The sequence below is a fragment of the Arachis stenosperma genome, chromosome 3 (genome assembly GCF_014773155.1).
Source record: "Arachis stenosperma cultivar V10309 chromosome 3, arast.V10309.gnm1.PFL2, whole genome shotgun sequence".
Classification (NCBI taxonomy): Eukaryota; Viridiplantae; Streptophyta; class Magnoliopsida; order Fabales; family Fabaceae; genus Arachis; species Arachis stenosperma.
Window position 1 is genome coordinate 141,090,047 of NC_080379.1, and position 14,342 is coordinate 141,104,388.

Here is a 14,342-nt window from a genome sequence, read left to right on the forward strand (position 1 = left end):
ACCACCATCCCTGAAGTATGCATTTCTAGGAGAGGGTGACACTTTTCCAGTGATTATAAGCTCTGCTTTAAATCCACAGGAAGAGGAAGCACTGATTCAAGTGCTAAGGACACACAAGACAGCTCTTGGGTGGTCCATAAGTGATCTTAAGGGCATTAGCCCAGCAAGATGCATGCACAAGATCCTATTGGAGGATAATGCCAAACCAGTGGTCCAACCACAAAGGCGGCTAAATCCAGCCATGAAGGAGGTGGTGCAGAAAGAGGTCACTAAATTACTAGAGGCTGGGATTATTTATCCTATTTCTGATAGCCCCTGGGTAAGCCCTGTCCAAGTTGTCCCCAAGAAGGGAGGTGGTGCACGAAATTGCAATTACACTTTTGCAATCCCGCACAACTAACCAGCAAGTGCACTGGGTCGTCCAAGTAATACCTTACGTGAGTAAGGGTCGATCCCACGGAGATTGTCGGCTTGAAGCAAGCTATGGTTATCTTGTAAATCTTAGTCAGGATATCAGAAATTATCAGGATTGATTGTGAAAAGCAAAAGAACATGAAATAAGTACTTGTTTTGTAGTGATGGAGAATAGGTTGAGGCTTTGGAGATGCTCTGTCTTCTGAATCTCTGCTTTCTTGCTGTCTTCTTCTTCAAACACGCAAGGCTCCTTCCATGGCAAGCTGTATGTAGGGTTTCACCGTTGTCAGTGGCTACCTCCCATCCTCTCAGTGGAAATGTTCAACGCACCCTGTCACGGCACGGCTATCCATCTGTCGGTTCTCAATCAGGCCAGAATAGAATCCAGTGATTCTTTGCGTCTGTCACTAACGCCCCCCTTCAGGAGTTTGAAGCTCGTCACAGTCATTCAATCATTGAATCCTACTCAGAATACCACAGACAAGGTTTAGACCTTCCGGATTCTCTTGAATGCCGCCATCAGTTCTAGCTTATACCACGAAGATTCCGGTTAAAGAATCCAAGAGATCTACTCAATCTAATAGAACGAGGTGGTTGTCAGGCACGCGTTCATAGTGAGAATATGATGAGTGTCACGGATCATCACATTCATCCGAGTGAAGAACAAGTGATATCTTAATGGAAGCAAGCATGATTGAATAAGAAACAGTAGTAATTGCATTAATCCATCAAGACACAGCAGAGCTCCTCACCCCCAACCATGGGTTTAGAGACTCATGCTGTAAGAAGTACACAAAGAAACGTGTAAAGTGTCATGAGGTACATTTACAATGTCAAAAGATCCTATTAATAGTGAACTAGTAACCTAAGGTTTACAGGAATGAGTAAATGACAAAAAAATCCACTTCCGGGCTCACTTGGTGTGTGCTTGGGCTGAGCATTGAAGCTTTCATGTGTAGAGACCTTTTCTGGAGTTAAACGCCAGCTTTCATGCCAGTTTGGGCGTTAACTCAATTTTTATGCCAGTTCCAGCGTTAACGGGAAATTCTGAGGCTGATTTGCAACGCCAGTTTGGGCCATCAAATCTCGGGCAAAGTATGGACTATTATACATTGCTGGAAAGCCCAGGATGTCTACTTTCCAACGCCGTTGAGAGCGCGCCAATTGGGCTTCTGTAGCTCCAAAAAATCCACTTCGAGTGCAGGGAGGTCAGAATCCAACAGCATCTGCAGTCCTTTTCAGCCTCTAAATTAGATTTTTGCTCAGATCCCTCAATTTCAGCCAGAAAATACCTGAAATCACAGAAAAACACACAAACTCATAGTAAAGTCCAGAAAAGTGAATTTTAACTAAAAACTAATAAAAATATACTAAAAACTAACTAAATCATACTAAAAACATACTAAAAACAATGCCAAAAAGCGTATAAATTACCCGCTCATCAGGAGGCATGACAGTGGTTCATAATGAAAAAAATGAACTGGTTCCTACAAGAACAGTCACAGGGTGGCGCATGTGTATTGACTACAGAAGGCTCAATACGGCCACCAGAAAGGATCATTTCCCTTTACCATTCATAGACCAAATGCTAGAAAGACTAGCTGGTCATGATTATTACTGCTTTTTGGATGGCTATTCAGGCTACAACCAAATTGCAGTAGATCCTCGGGACCAAGAGAAAACAGCATTCACCTGCCCTTCTGGCGTGTTTGCCTACAGGAGGATGCCTTTTGGTCTGTGCAATGCACCTGCAACCTTTCAGAGATGCATGCTATCCATCTTCTCTGATATGGTAGAGAAATTCCTGGAAGTCTTCATGGATGACTTTTCAGTATATGGAGACTCATTCAGCTTCTGTCTTAACCACCTAGCACTTGTCCTGAAAAGGTGCCAAGAGACTAACCTGGTTTTAAACTGGGAGAAATGTCACTTTATGGTGACTGAAGGAATTGTCCTTGGGCACAAAATTTCAAGCAGGGGAATAGAGGTGGATAAGGCAAAGGTAGAGGTAATTGAAAAATTACCACCACCCTGCCAATGTTAAGGCAATCAGAAGCTTTCTGGGGCATGCAGGATTCTACAGAAGGTTTATAAGGATTTTTCGAAAATTGCAAAACCTCTGAGCAATGCTAGTTGCTGACACACCATTTGTGTTTGACACACAGTGTTTGCAGGCATTTGAGACCCTGAAAGCCAAGCTGGTCACAGCACCAGTCATCTCTGCACCAGACTGGACATTACCATTCGAATTAATGTGTGATGCCAGTGACCATGCCATTGGTGCAATGTTTGGGACAGAGGCATAACAAGCTTCTGCACGTCATTATTATGCCACCGTGTTCTAAATGACGCACAGAAGAATTACACAACCACAGAAAAGAGTTACTTGCAGTGGTCTTGCCATTGACAAGTTTAGATCCTATTTGGTGGGATCAAAGGTGATTGTGTACACTGACCATGTTGCTCTTAAAACTTACTCACAAGCAGGATTCAAAACCCAGGCTCATAAGATGGGTGTTGCTTCTGCAAGAGTTTGATATAGAATAAAGACAGAAAAGGGACAGAGAATCAAGTAGCATCTCTGTCCCGAATAGAACCAGTAGTTGGGGCGTCCCTCCCTCCTACTGAGATCTCTGAGACCTTTCCAGATGAGCAACTTTTCGCCATTCAGGAAGCTCCATGGTTTGCAGATATTACAAATTACAAAGCTGTGAGGTTCATACCCCAGGAGTACAGCAGAGTGCAAAGAAAGAATTAATTCAGATGCCAAGTACTACCTATGGGATGAGCCATATCTCTTTAAGAGATGCGCAGACGGAATAATCCGCAGATGTGTACCCAGAGAGGAAGCACAAAGAATCCTATGGCATTGCCATGAATCACAATATGGAGGATATTTTGGAGGTGAGCGAACAGCAACCAAGGTCCTCCAATGCGGATTCTACTGGCCTACTCTCTATAGAGATGCCCGAGAGTTTGTGCGTAACTGTGACAGTTGCCAAAGAGCTGGTAACTTGCCTCATGGTTACGCCATGCCTCAGCAAGGGATCTTAGAGATTGAATTGTTTGATGTATGGGGAATTGACTTCATGGGTCCCTTCCCACCATCATACTCAAACACTTATATTCTAGTGGCAGTAGACTATGTATCTAAATGGGTGGAAGCAATTGCCACACCCAATAATGATACCAAAACCGTGCTGAAATTCCTCCAGAAACACATCTTCAGCAGGTTTGGTGTTCCCAGAGTACTGATCAGTGATGGAGGCTCCCATTTCTGCAATAAATAACTGTACTCTGCTATGGTTAGATATGGAATTAGCCACAAAGTAGCAACTCCGTATCACCCACAGACAAATGGGCAAGCTGAGGTCTCTAACAGAGAGCTCAAAAGAATCCTGGAACGGACTATTATTGCCCGTAGAAAGGATTGGGCAAAGAGCTTGGACGATGCTCTGTGGGCATACAGAACAGCATACAAGACTCCTATAGGAACCTCTCCATACCAACTGGTGTATGGGAAGGCCTGTCATCTGCCCGTGGAACTGGAACATAAAGCCTACTGGGCAACCAGATTCCTAAACATGGAGCTAATTAGTTGGGTGAAAAAAGATTGCTCCATCTAAATGAGCTAGAGGAATTCAGACTCAATGCCTTTGAAAATGCAAAAATTTATAAGGAAAAGGCAAAGAAGTGGCATGACAAGAAATTGTCATCCAGAGTCTTTGAGCCAGGACAAAAGGTCCTGCTCTTCAACTCTAGGCTCAGATTGTTCCCAGGAAAGCATAAGTCCCGCTGGAGGGGTCCGTATGTGATTACAGGAGTATCACCATATAGATATGTTGAGCTTCAGGATACTGATTCTGACAAGAAGTTCATTGTTAATGGACAGAGGATCAAGCATTATCTTGAAAGCAATTTTGAGCAAGAATGCTCAAAACTGATACTTGAGTGATTTCCAGTGAAGGTCCAGCTAAAGACAATAAAGAAGCCCTTGCTGGGAGGCAACCCAGTGATTAGAAGGGTATCTGTTCTGTCTAATCAAGAATTAATACACATTCTTAAAGGGCAATTATCAAATTTGAAGGAATTCACAGAGTTACAGAAGGATTCAGTGCGAAAAGCAGAGAAAAAGAGCTTACTGGCGAAAAAATGCCAGTAAGGGGTACTTTGGGCGTTAAACGCCAGTAATTGTGCCATTTTGGGTGTTAAACGCCAGTAAGTGTGATTGTAATTTCGTGCACCATTTGCCCAAGATTTGATGGCCCAAACCGGCGTTCCAAATCAGCTCAAAACTGCCCGGCGTTAAACGCCGGAACTGGCACAAGAATGGGAGTTAAACGCCCAAACTGGCACAAAAGCTGGCATTTAACTCCAAGAAAAGTCTCTACACATGAAAGCTTCAATGCTCAGCCCAAGCACACACCAAGTGGGCCTGGAAGTGGATTTTTATGTCATTTACTCATTTCTGTAAACCCTAGGCTACTATTTCTCTACAAATAGGACCTTTTGCTATTGTATTTTCATCTTTGGACGCCTAGTTCTTAGATCACGTTTTGGGGGCTGGCCTCACGGCCATGCCTAGACCTTGTTCTTATGTATTTTCAACGGTGGAGTTTCTACACACCATAGATTAAGGTGTGGAGCTCTGCTGTACCTCGAGTATTAATGCAATTACTATTGTTCTTCTATTCAATTCAGCTTGTTCTTATTCTAAGATATTCATTCGTACCCAAGAACATGATGAATGTGATGATTATGTGACGCTCATCATCATTCTCACTTATGAACGCGTGCCTGACAACCACTCCCGTTCTACAAGCAAACAAGGCTTGAATGTTTATCTCTTGGATTCCTTAATCAGAATCTTCGTGGTATAAGCTAGAATTGATGGCGGCATTCAAGAGAATCCGGAAGGTCTAAACCTTGTCTGTGGTATTCTGAGTAGGATTCAATGATTGAATGACTGTGACGAGCTTCAAACTCCTGAAGGCTGGGCGTTAGTGACAGACGCAAAAGAATCAATGGATTCTATTCCAACCTGATTGAGAACCGACAGATGATTAGCCGTGCCGTGACAGGGTGCGTTGAACATTATCACTGAGAGGACGGGACTGTAGCCACTGACAACGGTGATGCCCAACATACAGCTTGCCATGGAAAGGAGTAAGAAGGATTGGATGAAGACAGTAGGAAAGCAGAGAGACAGAAGGGACAAAGCATCTCCATTCACTTATCTGAAGTTCTCACCAATGAATTACATAAGTATCTCTATCTTTACTTTATGCTTTATTCATATATCATCCATAACCATTTGAATCTGCCTGACTAAGATTTACAAGATGACCATAGCTTGCTTCATACCAACAATCTCCGTGGGATCGACCCTTACTCGCGTAAGGTTTATTACTTGGACGACCCAGTGCACTTGCTGGTTAGTTGTGCGAAGTAGTGGTAAAGAGTTGAGATTGCAATTGAGCGTACCATGTTGATGGCGCCATTGATGATCACAATTTCGTGCACCATATTTTTGGCTCCATTGCCGGGGATTGTTTCGAGTATGGACAACTGACGGTTCATCTTGTTGCTTAGATTAGGTATTTTTCAGAGTTCTTAAGAATGAATTCTAGTGTTTCAAGGTGATGTTCTTATCATCAGCAAAGCTGATTGATTCTCATCAATTTAGCTCTTGAATGCAATGTCCTGCTGAAGCTTGGCTAGCCATGTCTAATTCCTTTAGACTAAAGCTTTAGACTAACATTGCATGATTCCTGGAATTCTCATTAAGAATTTTGATATCTTTATTTTCTTTTCCACTTAACTTTCGAAAAATCCAAAAAAAAATTACAAAATCATAAAAACCAAAAATATTTTCATGTTTCTTGTTGAGTCTAGTGTCTCATTTTAAGTTTGGCGTCAATTGCATGTTTCTGTTCTTCTTGCATTTTTCGAATTCATGCATGTGTCTTCATTGATCTACAAGTTATTCTTGATGATTTCCTTGTTCTGATCTTTAAATTCTCTTGTCTTGAGTGTTTTATTGTATCTCATATGCATTATCATTTTGTCAGTGTCAATGGTATACAAACTGCTAAGTTTGGTGTCTAGCATGCATTGTTTATTTGATTTCAGTTGCATTTTGATTTTTAAAAATCCAAAAAATTTTTAAATTGTGTCTTTTCAAGTCAATAATACAGAGAATTGAAGATTCAGAACATACAGCAGAGGAAGTACACAGAAAAAGCTGGGCGTTCAAAACGCCCAGTGAAGAAGGCAAACTGGAATTTATACGCCAGCCAGGGTGCCTGATTGGGCGTTTAACGCCCAAAAGGATAGTGTTTTGGGCGTTAAACGCCAGAATGGATACCATTCTGGGCGTTTAACGCCAGGATGGCACAAGAGGGAAGATTCTGTTTTTTAATTCAAATTTTTTCAAGTTTTCAAAATTTTTCAAAATCAAATCTTTTTCAAATCATATCTTTTCAATCAAATCTTTTTCAAAATCAATTTCTTTCCATTTTCAAAAATACTTGCTATCAATTAATGATTTGATTCAACATTTCAAGTATGTTGCCTTTTCTGTTGAGAAAGGTTTAATGTTTGAATCATATCTTTTCTTGTTAGCCAAGTCATTAATTTTTAAAATCAAATCTTTTTAAATTGTTTTTCAAATCATATCTTCTCAATCATATCTTTTTAAAACCATAACTTTTCAATCATATCTTTTTAATCACATCTTTTTCAAAATAGTTTTCAATCATATCTTTTTTATTTCTAATTTCAAAATCTTTTTCAAAAATCACTCGATTTCTTTTCCACTCTTAGTTTTCGAAAATCAATTAGAGTCTTTCAAAATGTTTTTAAAAATCTTTTTAATTTATTTTCAAAAATTTCTTCCCCTCTTCTCACATCTTTCTATTTATGGACTAACACTACTCCTCAATGCACAATTTGAACTCCATCTTTCCATGATAAGTTCGAATTCTTCTACTTCTTTCTTCTATTTTTCTTTTCCTCTGACACCTCAAGGAGTCTCTATACTGTGACATAGAGGATTCCATACTTTCTTGTTCTCTTCTCTTTCATATGAGCAGGAACAAAGACAAAAGCATTCTTGTTGAGGCTGACCCTGAACCTGAAAGGACCTTGAAGCAAAAGCTAAGAAAAGCTAAGGCATAACTCTCTGAGGACCTAACAAAAATCTTCAAACGAGAAGAAGATATGGCAGCCGAAAACAACAACAATGCCAACAATGCAAGGAAGGTGCTGGGTGACTTTACTGCACCTACTCCCGACTTCTATGGGAGAAGCATCTCTATCCCTGCCATTGGAGCAAACAACTTTGAGCTTAAGCCTCAATTAGTTTCTCTAATGCAACAGAATTGCAAGTTCCATGGACTTCCATTGGAAGATCCTCATCAGTTTTTAGCTGAGTTCTTGCAAATCTGTGACACTGTCAAGACTAATGGGGTTGACCCTGAAGTCTACAGACTTATGCTATTCCCTTTTGCTGTAAGAGACAGAGCTAGGACATGGTTGGATTCACAACCTAAAGAAAGCCTGAACTCTTGGGAAAAGCTAGTTAATGCCTTCTTGGCAAAGTTTTTTCCACCTCAAAAATTGAGTAAGCTTAGAGTGAAAGTCCAAACCTTCAGACAAAAGGAAGGAGAATCCCTCTATGAAGCTTGGGAAAGATACAAACAATTGATCAGAAAGTGTCCCTCTGACATGCTTTCTGAATGGAGCATCATAAGTATCTTCTATGATGGTCTGTCTGAACTGTCCAAGATGTCATTGGATAGCTCTACTGGAGGATCTCTTCATCTGAAGAAGACGCCTACAGAAGCTCAAGAACTAATTGAAATGGTTGCAAATAAGCAATTCATGTACACTTGATGAGCGGATAATTTGTATGCTTTTTGGCATTGTTTTTAGTATGTTTTTAGTATAATCTAGTTAGTTCTTAGTATATTTTTATTAGTTTTTAATTAAAATTCACTTTTCTGGACTTTACTATGAGTTTGTGTGTTTTTCTGTGATTTCAGGTATTTTCTGGCTGAAATTGATGGACCTGAGCAAAAATCTGATTCAGAGACTGAAAAGGACTGCAGATGCTGTTGGATTCTGACCTCCCTGCACTCGAAGTGGATTTTCTGGAGCTACAGAAGCCCAATTGGCGCGCTCTCAACGGCGTTGGAAAGTAGACATCCTGGGCTTTCCAGCAATATATGATAGTCCATACTTTGCCCAAGATTTGATGGCCCAAACCGGCGTTCAAAGTCACCTACAGAAATTCCAGCGTTAAACGCCGGAACTGGCACCTAAATGGGAGTTAAACGCCCAAACTGGCACCAAAGCTGGCGTTTAACTCCAAGAGGAGTCTCTACACGAAAATGCTTCATTTGCTCAGCCCAAGCACACACCAAGTGGGCCCGGAAGTGGATTTCTATGTCATTTACTCATCTTTGTACACCTTAGGCTACTAGTTTTCTATAAGTAGGACCTTTTACTATTGTATTTTAAAAAAATCTTTGGATTATTTTTAGATCCTTTGATCATCTTTGGACATCTAGTTCTTAGATCAGTGGGAGGCTGGCCATTCGGCCATGCCTAAACCTTGTTCTTATGTATTTTCAACGGTGGAGTTTCTACACACCATAGATTAAGGTGTGGAGCTCTGCTGTACCTCGAGTATTAATGCAATTACTGTTGTTCTTCTATTCAATTCCGCTTGTTCTTTTACCAAGATATCACTTGTTCTTCAACTTGATGAAGGTGATGATTGACACTCATCATCATTCTCACCTATGAACAAGGTGACTGACAACCATTCTTGTTCTACAAGCATTCGAGGCTTGGTGAATATCTCTTGGATTCTTTAATCGGAGTCTTCGTGTATAGGCAGAAACTGATGGCGGCATTCAAGAGAATCCGGAAGGTCTAACCTTGTCTGTGGTATTCTGAGTAGGATTCAATGATTGAATGACTGTGACGCGCTTCAAACCTGTAACCTACTGGGCGTTAGTGACAGACGCAAAAGAGGGATTCTATTCCGGTAGGGGAGGGAACCACACCGGTGATTGGCAGTACTGTGACAGAGTGCGTGCATTAGCTTTCACTGCGAGGATGGGAGGTAGCCATTGACAACGGTGAAACCCTATACGAGCTTGCCATGGAAAGGAGTAAGAAGGATTGGATGAAGACAGTAAGAAAGCAGAGAGACGGGAGGAAAGGCATCTTCATACACTTGTCTGAAGCTCTTACACCAATGATATACATAAGTATCCCTATCTTTATCTTTTATGTTATTTTCGTTCATCACCATTATACATTTGAGTCTGCCTGACTGAGATTTACAAGATGACCATAGCTTGCTTCATACCACCAATCTCCGTGGGATCGACCTTTACTCGCGTAAGGTTTATTACTTGGACGACCCAGTGCACTTGCTGGTTAGTTGTGCGAAGTTGTGTTTATGCCATGGTATTGAGCACCAAGTCTTTGGAGCCATTACTAGGGATTGTTTATGTTTTGAAAAGTATTGATCACAATTTCGTGCACCAAGTTTTTGGCGCCGTTGCCGGGGATTGTTTGTGTATGGACAACTGACGGTTCATCTTGTTGCTTAGATTAGGCATCTTTTTTTTTTCGAAATTCTTGAAGATGAATTCTAGAGTTTCATGATGATTTGCTGAAATCTGGCTGGCTGTAAAGCCATGTCTAATTTCATTGGACCGAGGTTTCAACTTATCATCACAAGAGCTTGTTGATCTTGCTTTTGGAGCAGTGATCTGCTAAGGCTTGGCTGGCCTTTGGCCATGTCTAGTGTTTTGGACCGAAGCTTTCTTTGAAAGCTTGGCTGGCTGTGAAGCCATGTCTAATTCCTGGACCGGAGTCTTAGACTAGCATTGCACTGATTCCTGGAATTCTCATTAAGAATTTTGATGTTTTCATTTAATTTTCGAAAAACAAAAAAAAAATTTAGAAAACCATAAAAACCAAAAATATTTGATGTTGCTTGCTTGAGTCTAGTGTCTCATCTTAAGTTTGGTGTCAATTGCATGCATTCATTCATGTGTCTTAAGGATCTTCAAGTAATTCTTGATGATTTCTTACTCTGATCTTTGAATTCTTTTGACTTGAGTGTTTATGTGTCTCATATAGTGTCAATAGTATACAAACTGCTAAGTTTGGTGTCTTGCATGCATTGTTATTTGATTCTTGTTGCATTTTGATTATTAAAAATCCAAAAATATTTTTTATTTGTGTCTTTTCAAGTCAATAATACAGAGAATTGAAGATTCAAGAACATACTGCAAAGGAATTATACAGAAAAAGCTGGGCATTCAAAAATGCCCAGTGAAGAAGGCAGACTGGCGTTTAAACGCCAGCCAGGGTACCTGGTTGGGCGTTTAACGCCCAAAAAGGGTGCATTTTGGGCGTTAAACGCCAGAATGAATACCATTCTGGGCGTTTAACGCCAGATGGTGCTAGGGGGAAGATTTTGTTTTCAATCAAATTTTTTTTCAAGTTTTCAAAGTTTTTCAAAATCAAATCTTTTTCAAATCAATCTTTTCAATAAAATGTTTTCAAAATTAATTTCTTTCCTTTTTCAAAGATACTTACTAACAATTAATGATTTGATTGAACATCTCATATTTTTTTGCCTTTTCTGTTGAGGAAGGTTTTATGTTTGAATCATATCTTTTCTTGTTAGGCAAGTCATTAATTTTTAAAATCAAATCTTTTCAAAATTGTTTTCAAATTATATCTTTTAAAATTGTTTTCAAATCATATCTACTTAATCACATCTTTTTAAAACCAATCATATCTTCTTAACCACATCTTTTCAAAATAGTTTTCAATCAAATCTTTTTGATTTCTAATTTAAAATCTTTTTTCAAAAATCACTTGTTTCTTTCCCACTTTGATTTTCGAAAATCAATTAATGATTTTCAAAAATGTTTTCAAAATATTTAATTAATTTTCAAAATCTTCTTCCTCCTTCTCACATCCTTCTATTTATGGAGTACCACTCCTTCTCATGCACAATTCGAACCTTATCTAAGTAAAGTTCGAATTCTCTTCTCCTTCTTCTTTCTATTCTCTTTTCCTCTGACACCTCAAGGAATCTCTATACTGTGACATAGAGGATTCCACATTTTCTTGTTCTCTTCACTTTCATATGAGCAGGAGCAAGGACAAGGCATTCTTGTTGAAGCTGACCCTGAACCCGAAAGGACCTTGAAGAGAAAGCTAAGAGAAGCCAAAGCACAACTCTCTTTAGAGGACCTGACCGAATTCTTCAAGGAAGAGAAGACATGGCAGCCGAAAACAACAATAATGCAAACATGCAAGGAAGGTGCTGGGTGACTTTACTGCACCTACTCCTGATTTTATGGGAGAAGCATCTCTATCCCTGCCATTGGAGCAAACAACTTTGAGCTTAAGCCTCAATTAGTTTCTCTAATGCAACAGAATTGCAAGTTCCATGGACTTCCAATGGAAGATCCTCATCAGTTCTTAGCTGAATTCTTGCAAATCTGTGACACAGTCAAGACTAATGGGGTTGACCCTGAGGTCTATAGACTGATGCTATTCCCTTTTGCTGTAAGAGACAGAGCTAGGATATGGTTGGACTCTCAACCTAAAGAAAGCCTGACTCTTGGGAAAAGCTAGTCAATGCCTTCTTGGCAAAGTTCTTTCCACCACAAAGATGGAGTAAGCTTAGAGTGGAAGTCCAAACCTTCAGACAGAAGGATGGAGAATCCCTCTATGAAGCTTGGGAAAGATACAAACAATTGATCAGAAGATGTCCTTCTGACATGCTTTCTGAATGGAGCATCATAGGTATTTTCTATGATGGTCTCTCTGAACTGTCCAAGATGTCTTTGGATAGCTCTGCTGGAGGATCTCTTCATCTGAAGAAGACGCCTACAGAGGCTCAAGAGCTCATTGAAATGGTTGCAAATAACCAATTCATGTACACTTCTGAAAGGAATCCTGTGAACAATGGGACAAGTCAGAAGAAAGGAGTTCTTGAGATTGTTGCTCTGAATGCCATATTGGCTCAAAACAAGATATTGACTCAACAAGTCAATTTGATTTCTCAAAGTCTGTCTGGAATGCAAAATGCACCAAGCAGTACTAAGGAGGCTTCATCTGAGGAAGAAGCTTATGATCCTGAGAACCCTTCAATGGAAGAGGTGAATTACCTAGGAGAACCCTATGGTAACACCTATAATTCTTCATGGAGAAATCACCCAAATCTCTCATGGAAGAATCAAGAGAGACCTCAACAAGGTTTCAATAATAATGGTGGAAGAAACAGGTTTAACAATGGCAAACCTTTTCCATCATCTTCTCAGCAACAGACAGAGAATCCTAAGCAGAACCCCTCTGACTTAGCAACCATGGTCTCTGATCTAATTAAAACCACTCAAAGTTTCATGAATGAAACAAGGTCCTCCATTAGAAATTTGGAAGGACAAGTGGGACAGCTGAGTAAGAAAGTTACTGAACTCCCTCCAAGTACTCTTCCAAGCAACACAGAAGAAAATCCAAAAGGAGAGTGCAAAGCCATCAATATGGCCGAATATTGGAGAGGAAGGGGAGGAAGTGAACGCCACTGAGGAAGACCTCAGTGGGCGTGCACTAGCCTCCAATGAGTTCCCCAATGAGGAACCATGGGAATCTGGGACTCAACATGAGACCATAGAGATTCCATTGGACTTCCTTCTGCCTTTCATGAGCTCTGATGAGTATTCTTCCTCTGAAGAGGATGAGTATGTCACTGAAGAGCAAGTTGCTAAGTACCTTAGAGCAATCATGAAGCTAAATGACAAGTTATTTGGAAATGAGACTTGGGAGGATGAACCTCCTTTGCTCACCAAAGAACTGGATGACTTGTCTAGGCAGAAATTACCTCAAAAAAGACAAGATCCTGGGAAGTTTTCCATACCTTGTACCATAGGCACCATGACCTTCAAGAAGGCTCTGTGTGACTTAGGGTCAAGTGTAAACCTCATGCCTCTCTCAGTAATGGAGAAGCTAGGGATCTTTGAGGTACAACTGCAAGAATCTCATTAGAGATGGCAGACAACTCAAAAACAAGCTCATGGACTTGTAGAGAATGTTTTTGGTAAAGGTTGAAGACCACTACATTCCTGCTGATTTCATAGTCCTAGAGACTGGGAAGTGCATGGATGAAACCATCATCCTTGGCAGACCCTTCCTAGCCACAGCAAAGGCTGTGATTGATTGATGGAGGTGAACTGATCATTCAAGTGAATGAAGAATCCTTTGTGTTTAAGGCTCAAGGATATCCCTCTGTCACCATAGAGATGAAGCATGAAGAGCTTCTCTCAAATCAGAGTCAAGAAGAGCCCCCACAGTCAAACTCTAAGCTTGGTGTTGGGAGGCCACAACCAAACTCTAAGTTTGGTGTTGAACCCCCACATTCAAACTCTAAGTTTGGTGTTGGGAGGTTCCAACATTGCTCTGAGTATCTGTGAGGCTCCATGAGAGCCCTCTGTCAAGCTACTGACATTAAAGAAGCGCTTGTTGGGAGGCAACCCAATGATTATAATTTATATAGTTTCTTTTGTTATTTTATGTTTTTTGTAGGTTGATGATCATAAGAAGTCACAAAATCCATTGAAAAAGCAAAAACAAAATGAAAAAACAGGAAGAAAAATAGCACACCCTGGAGGAAGAAGCTGCTGGCGTTCAACGCCAGTAAGCCTAGCAGTTGGGCGTTTAACGCCCAGTCTGCACCATTCTGGGCGTTTAACGCCAGAAAGGGGCACCAGACTGGCGTTAAACGCCAGAAAAGGGCAAGAACCTGGCGTTAAACGCCAGGAATGGGCACCAGCCCGGCGTTTAACGCCAGAAATGGCTCAAAACGTGATTTTGAGCAACATTTGGTG

At 40.5% G+C, this 14,342-nt stretch overlaps 1 non-coding gene across 1 annotated transcript; it reads right to left on the bottom strand.

Moving 5' to 3' along the window:
* Window positions 1–12,137: 12,137 nt before the first annotated feature.
* LOC130971131 (small nucleolar RNA R71) lies at window positions 12,138–12,245 on the bottom strand. Its single transcript, XR_009082363.1, has one exon. It is a non-coding gene; the product is annotated as a small nucleolar RNA R71 (small nucleolar RNA).
* Window positions 12,246–14,342: the final 2,097 nt, after the last annotated feature.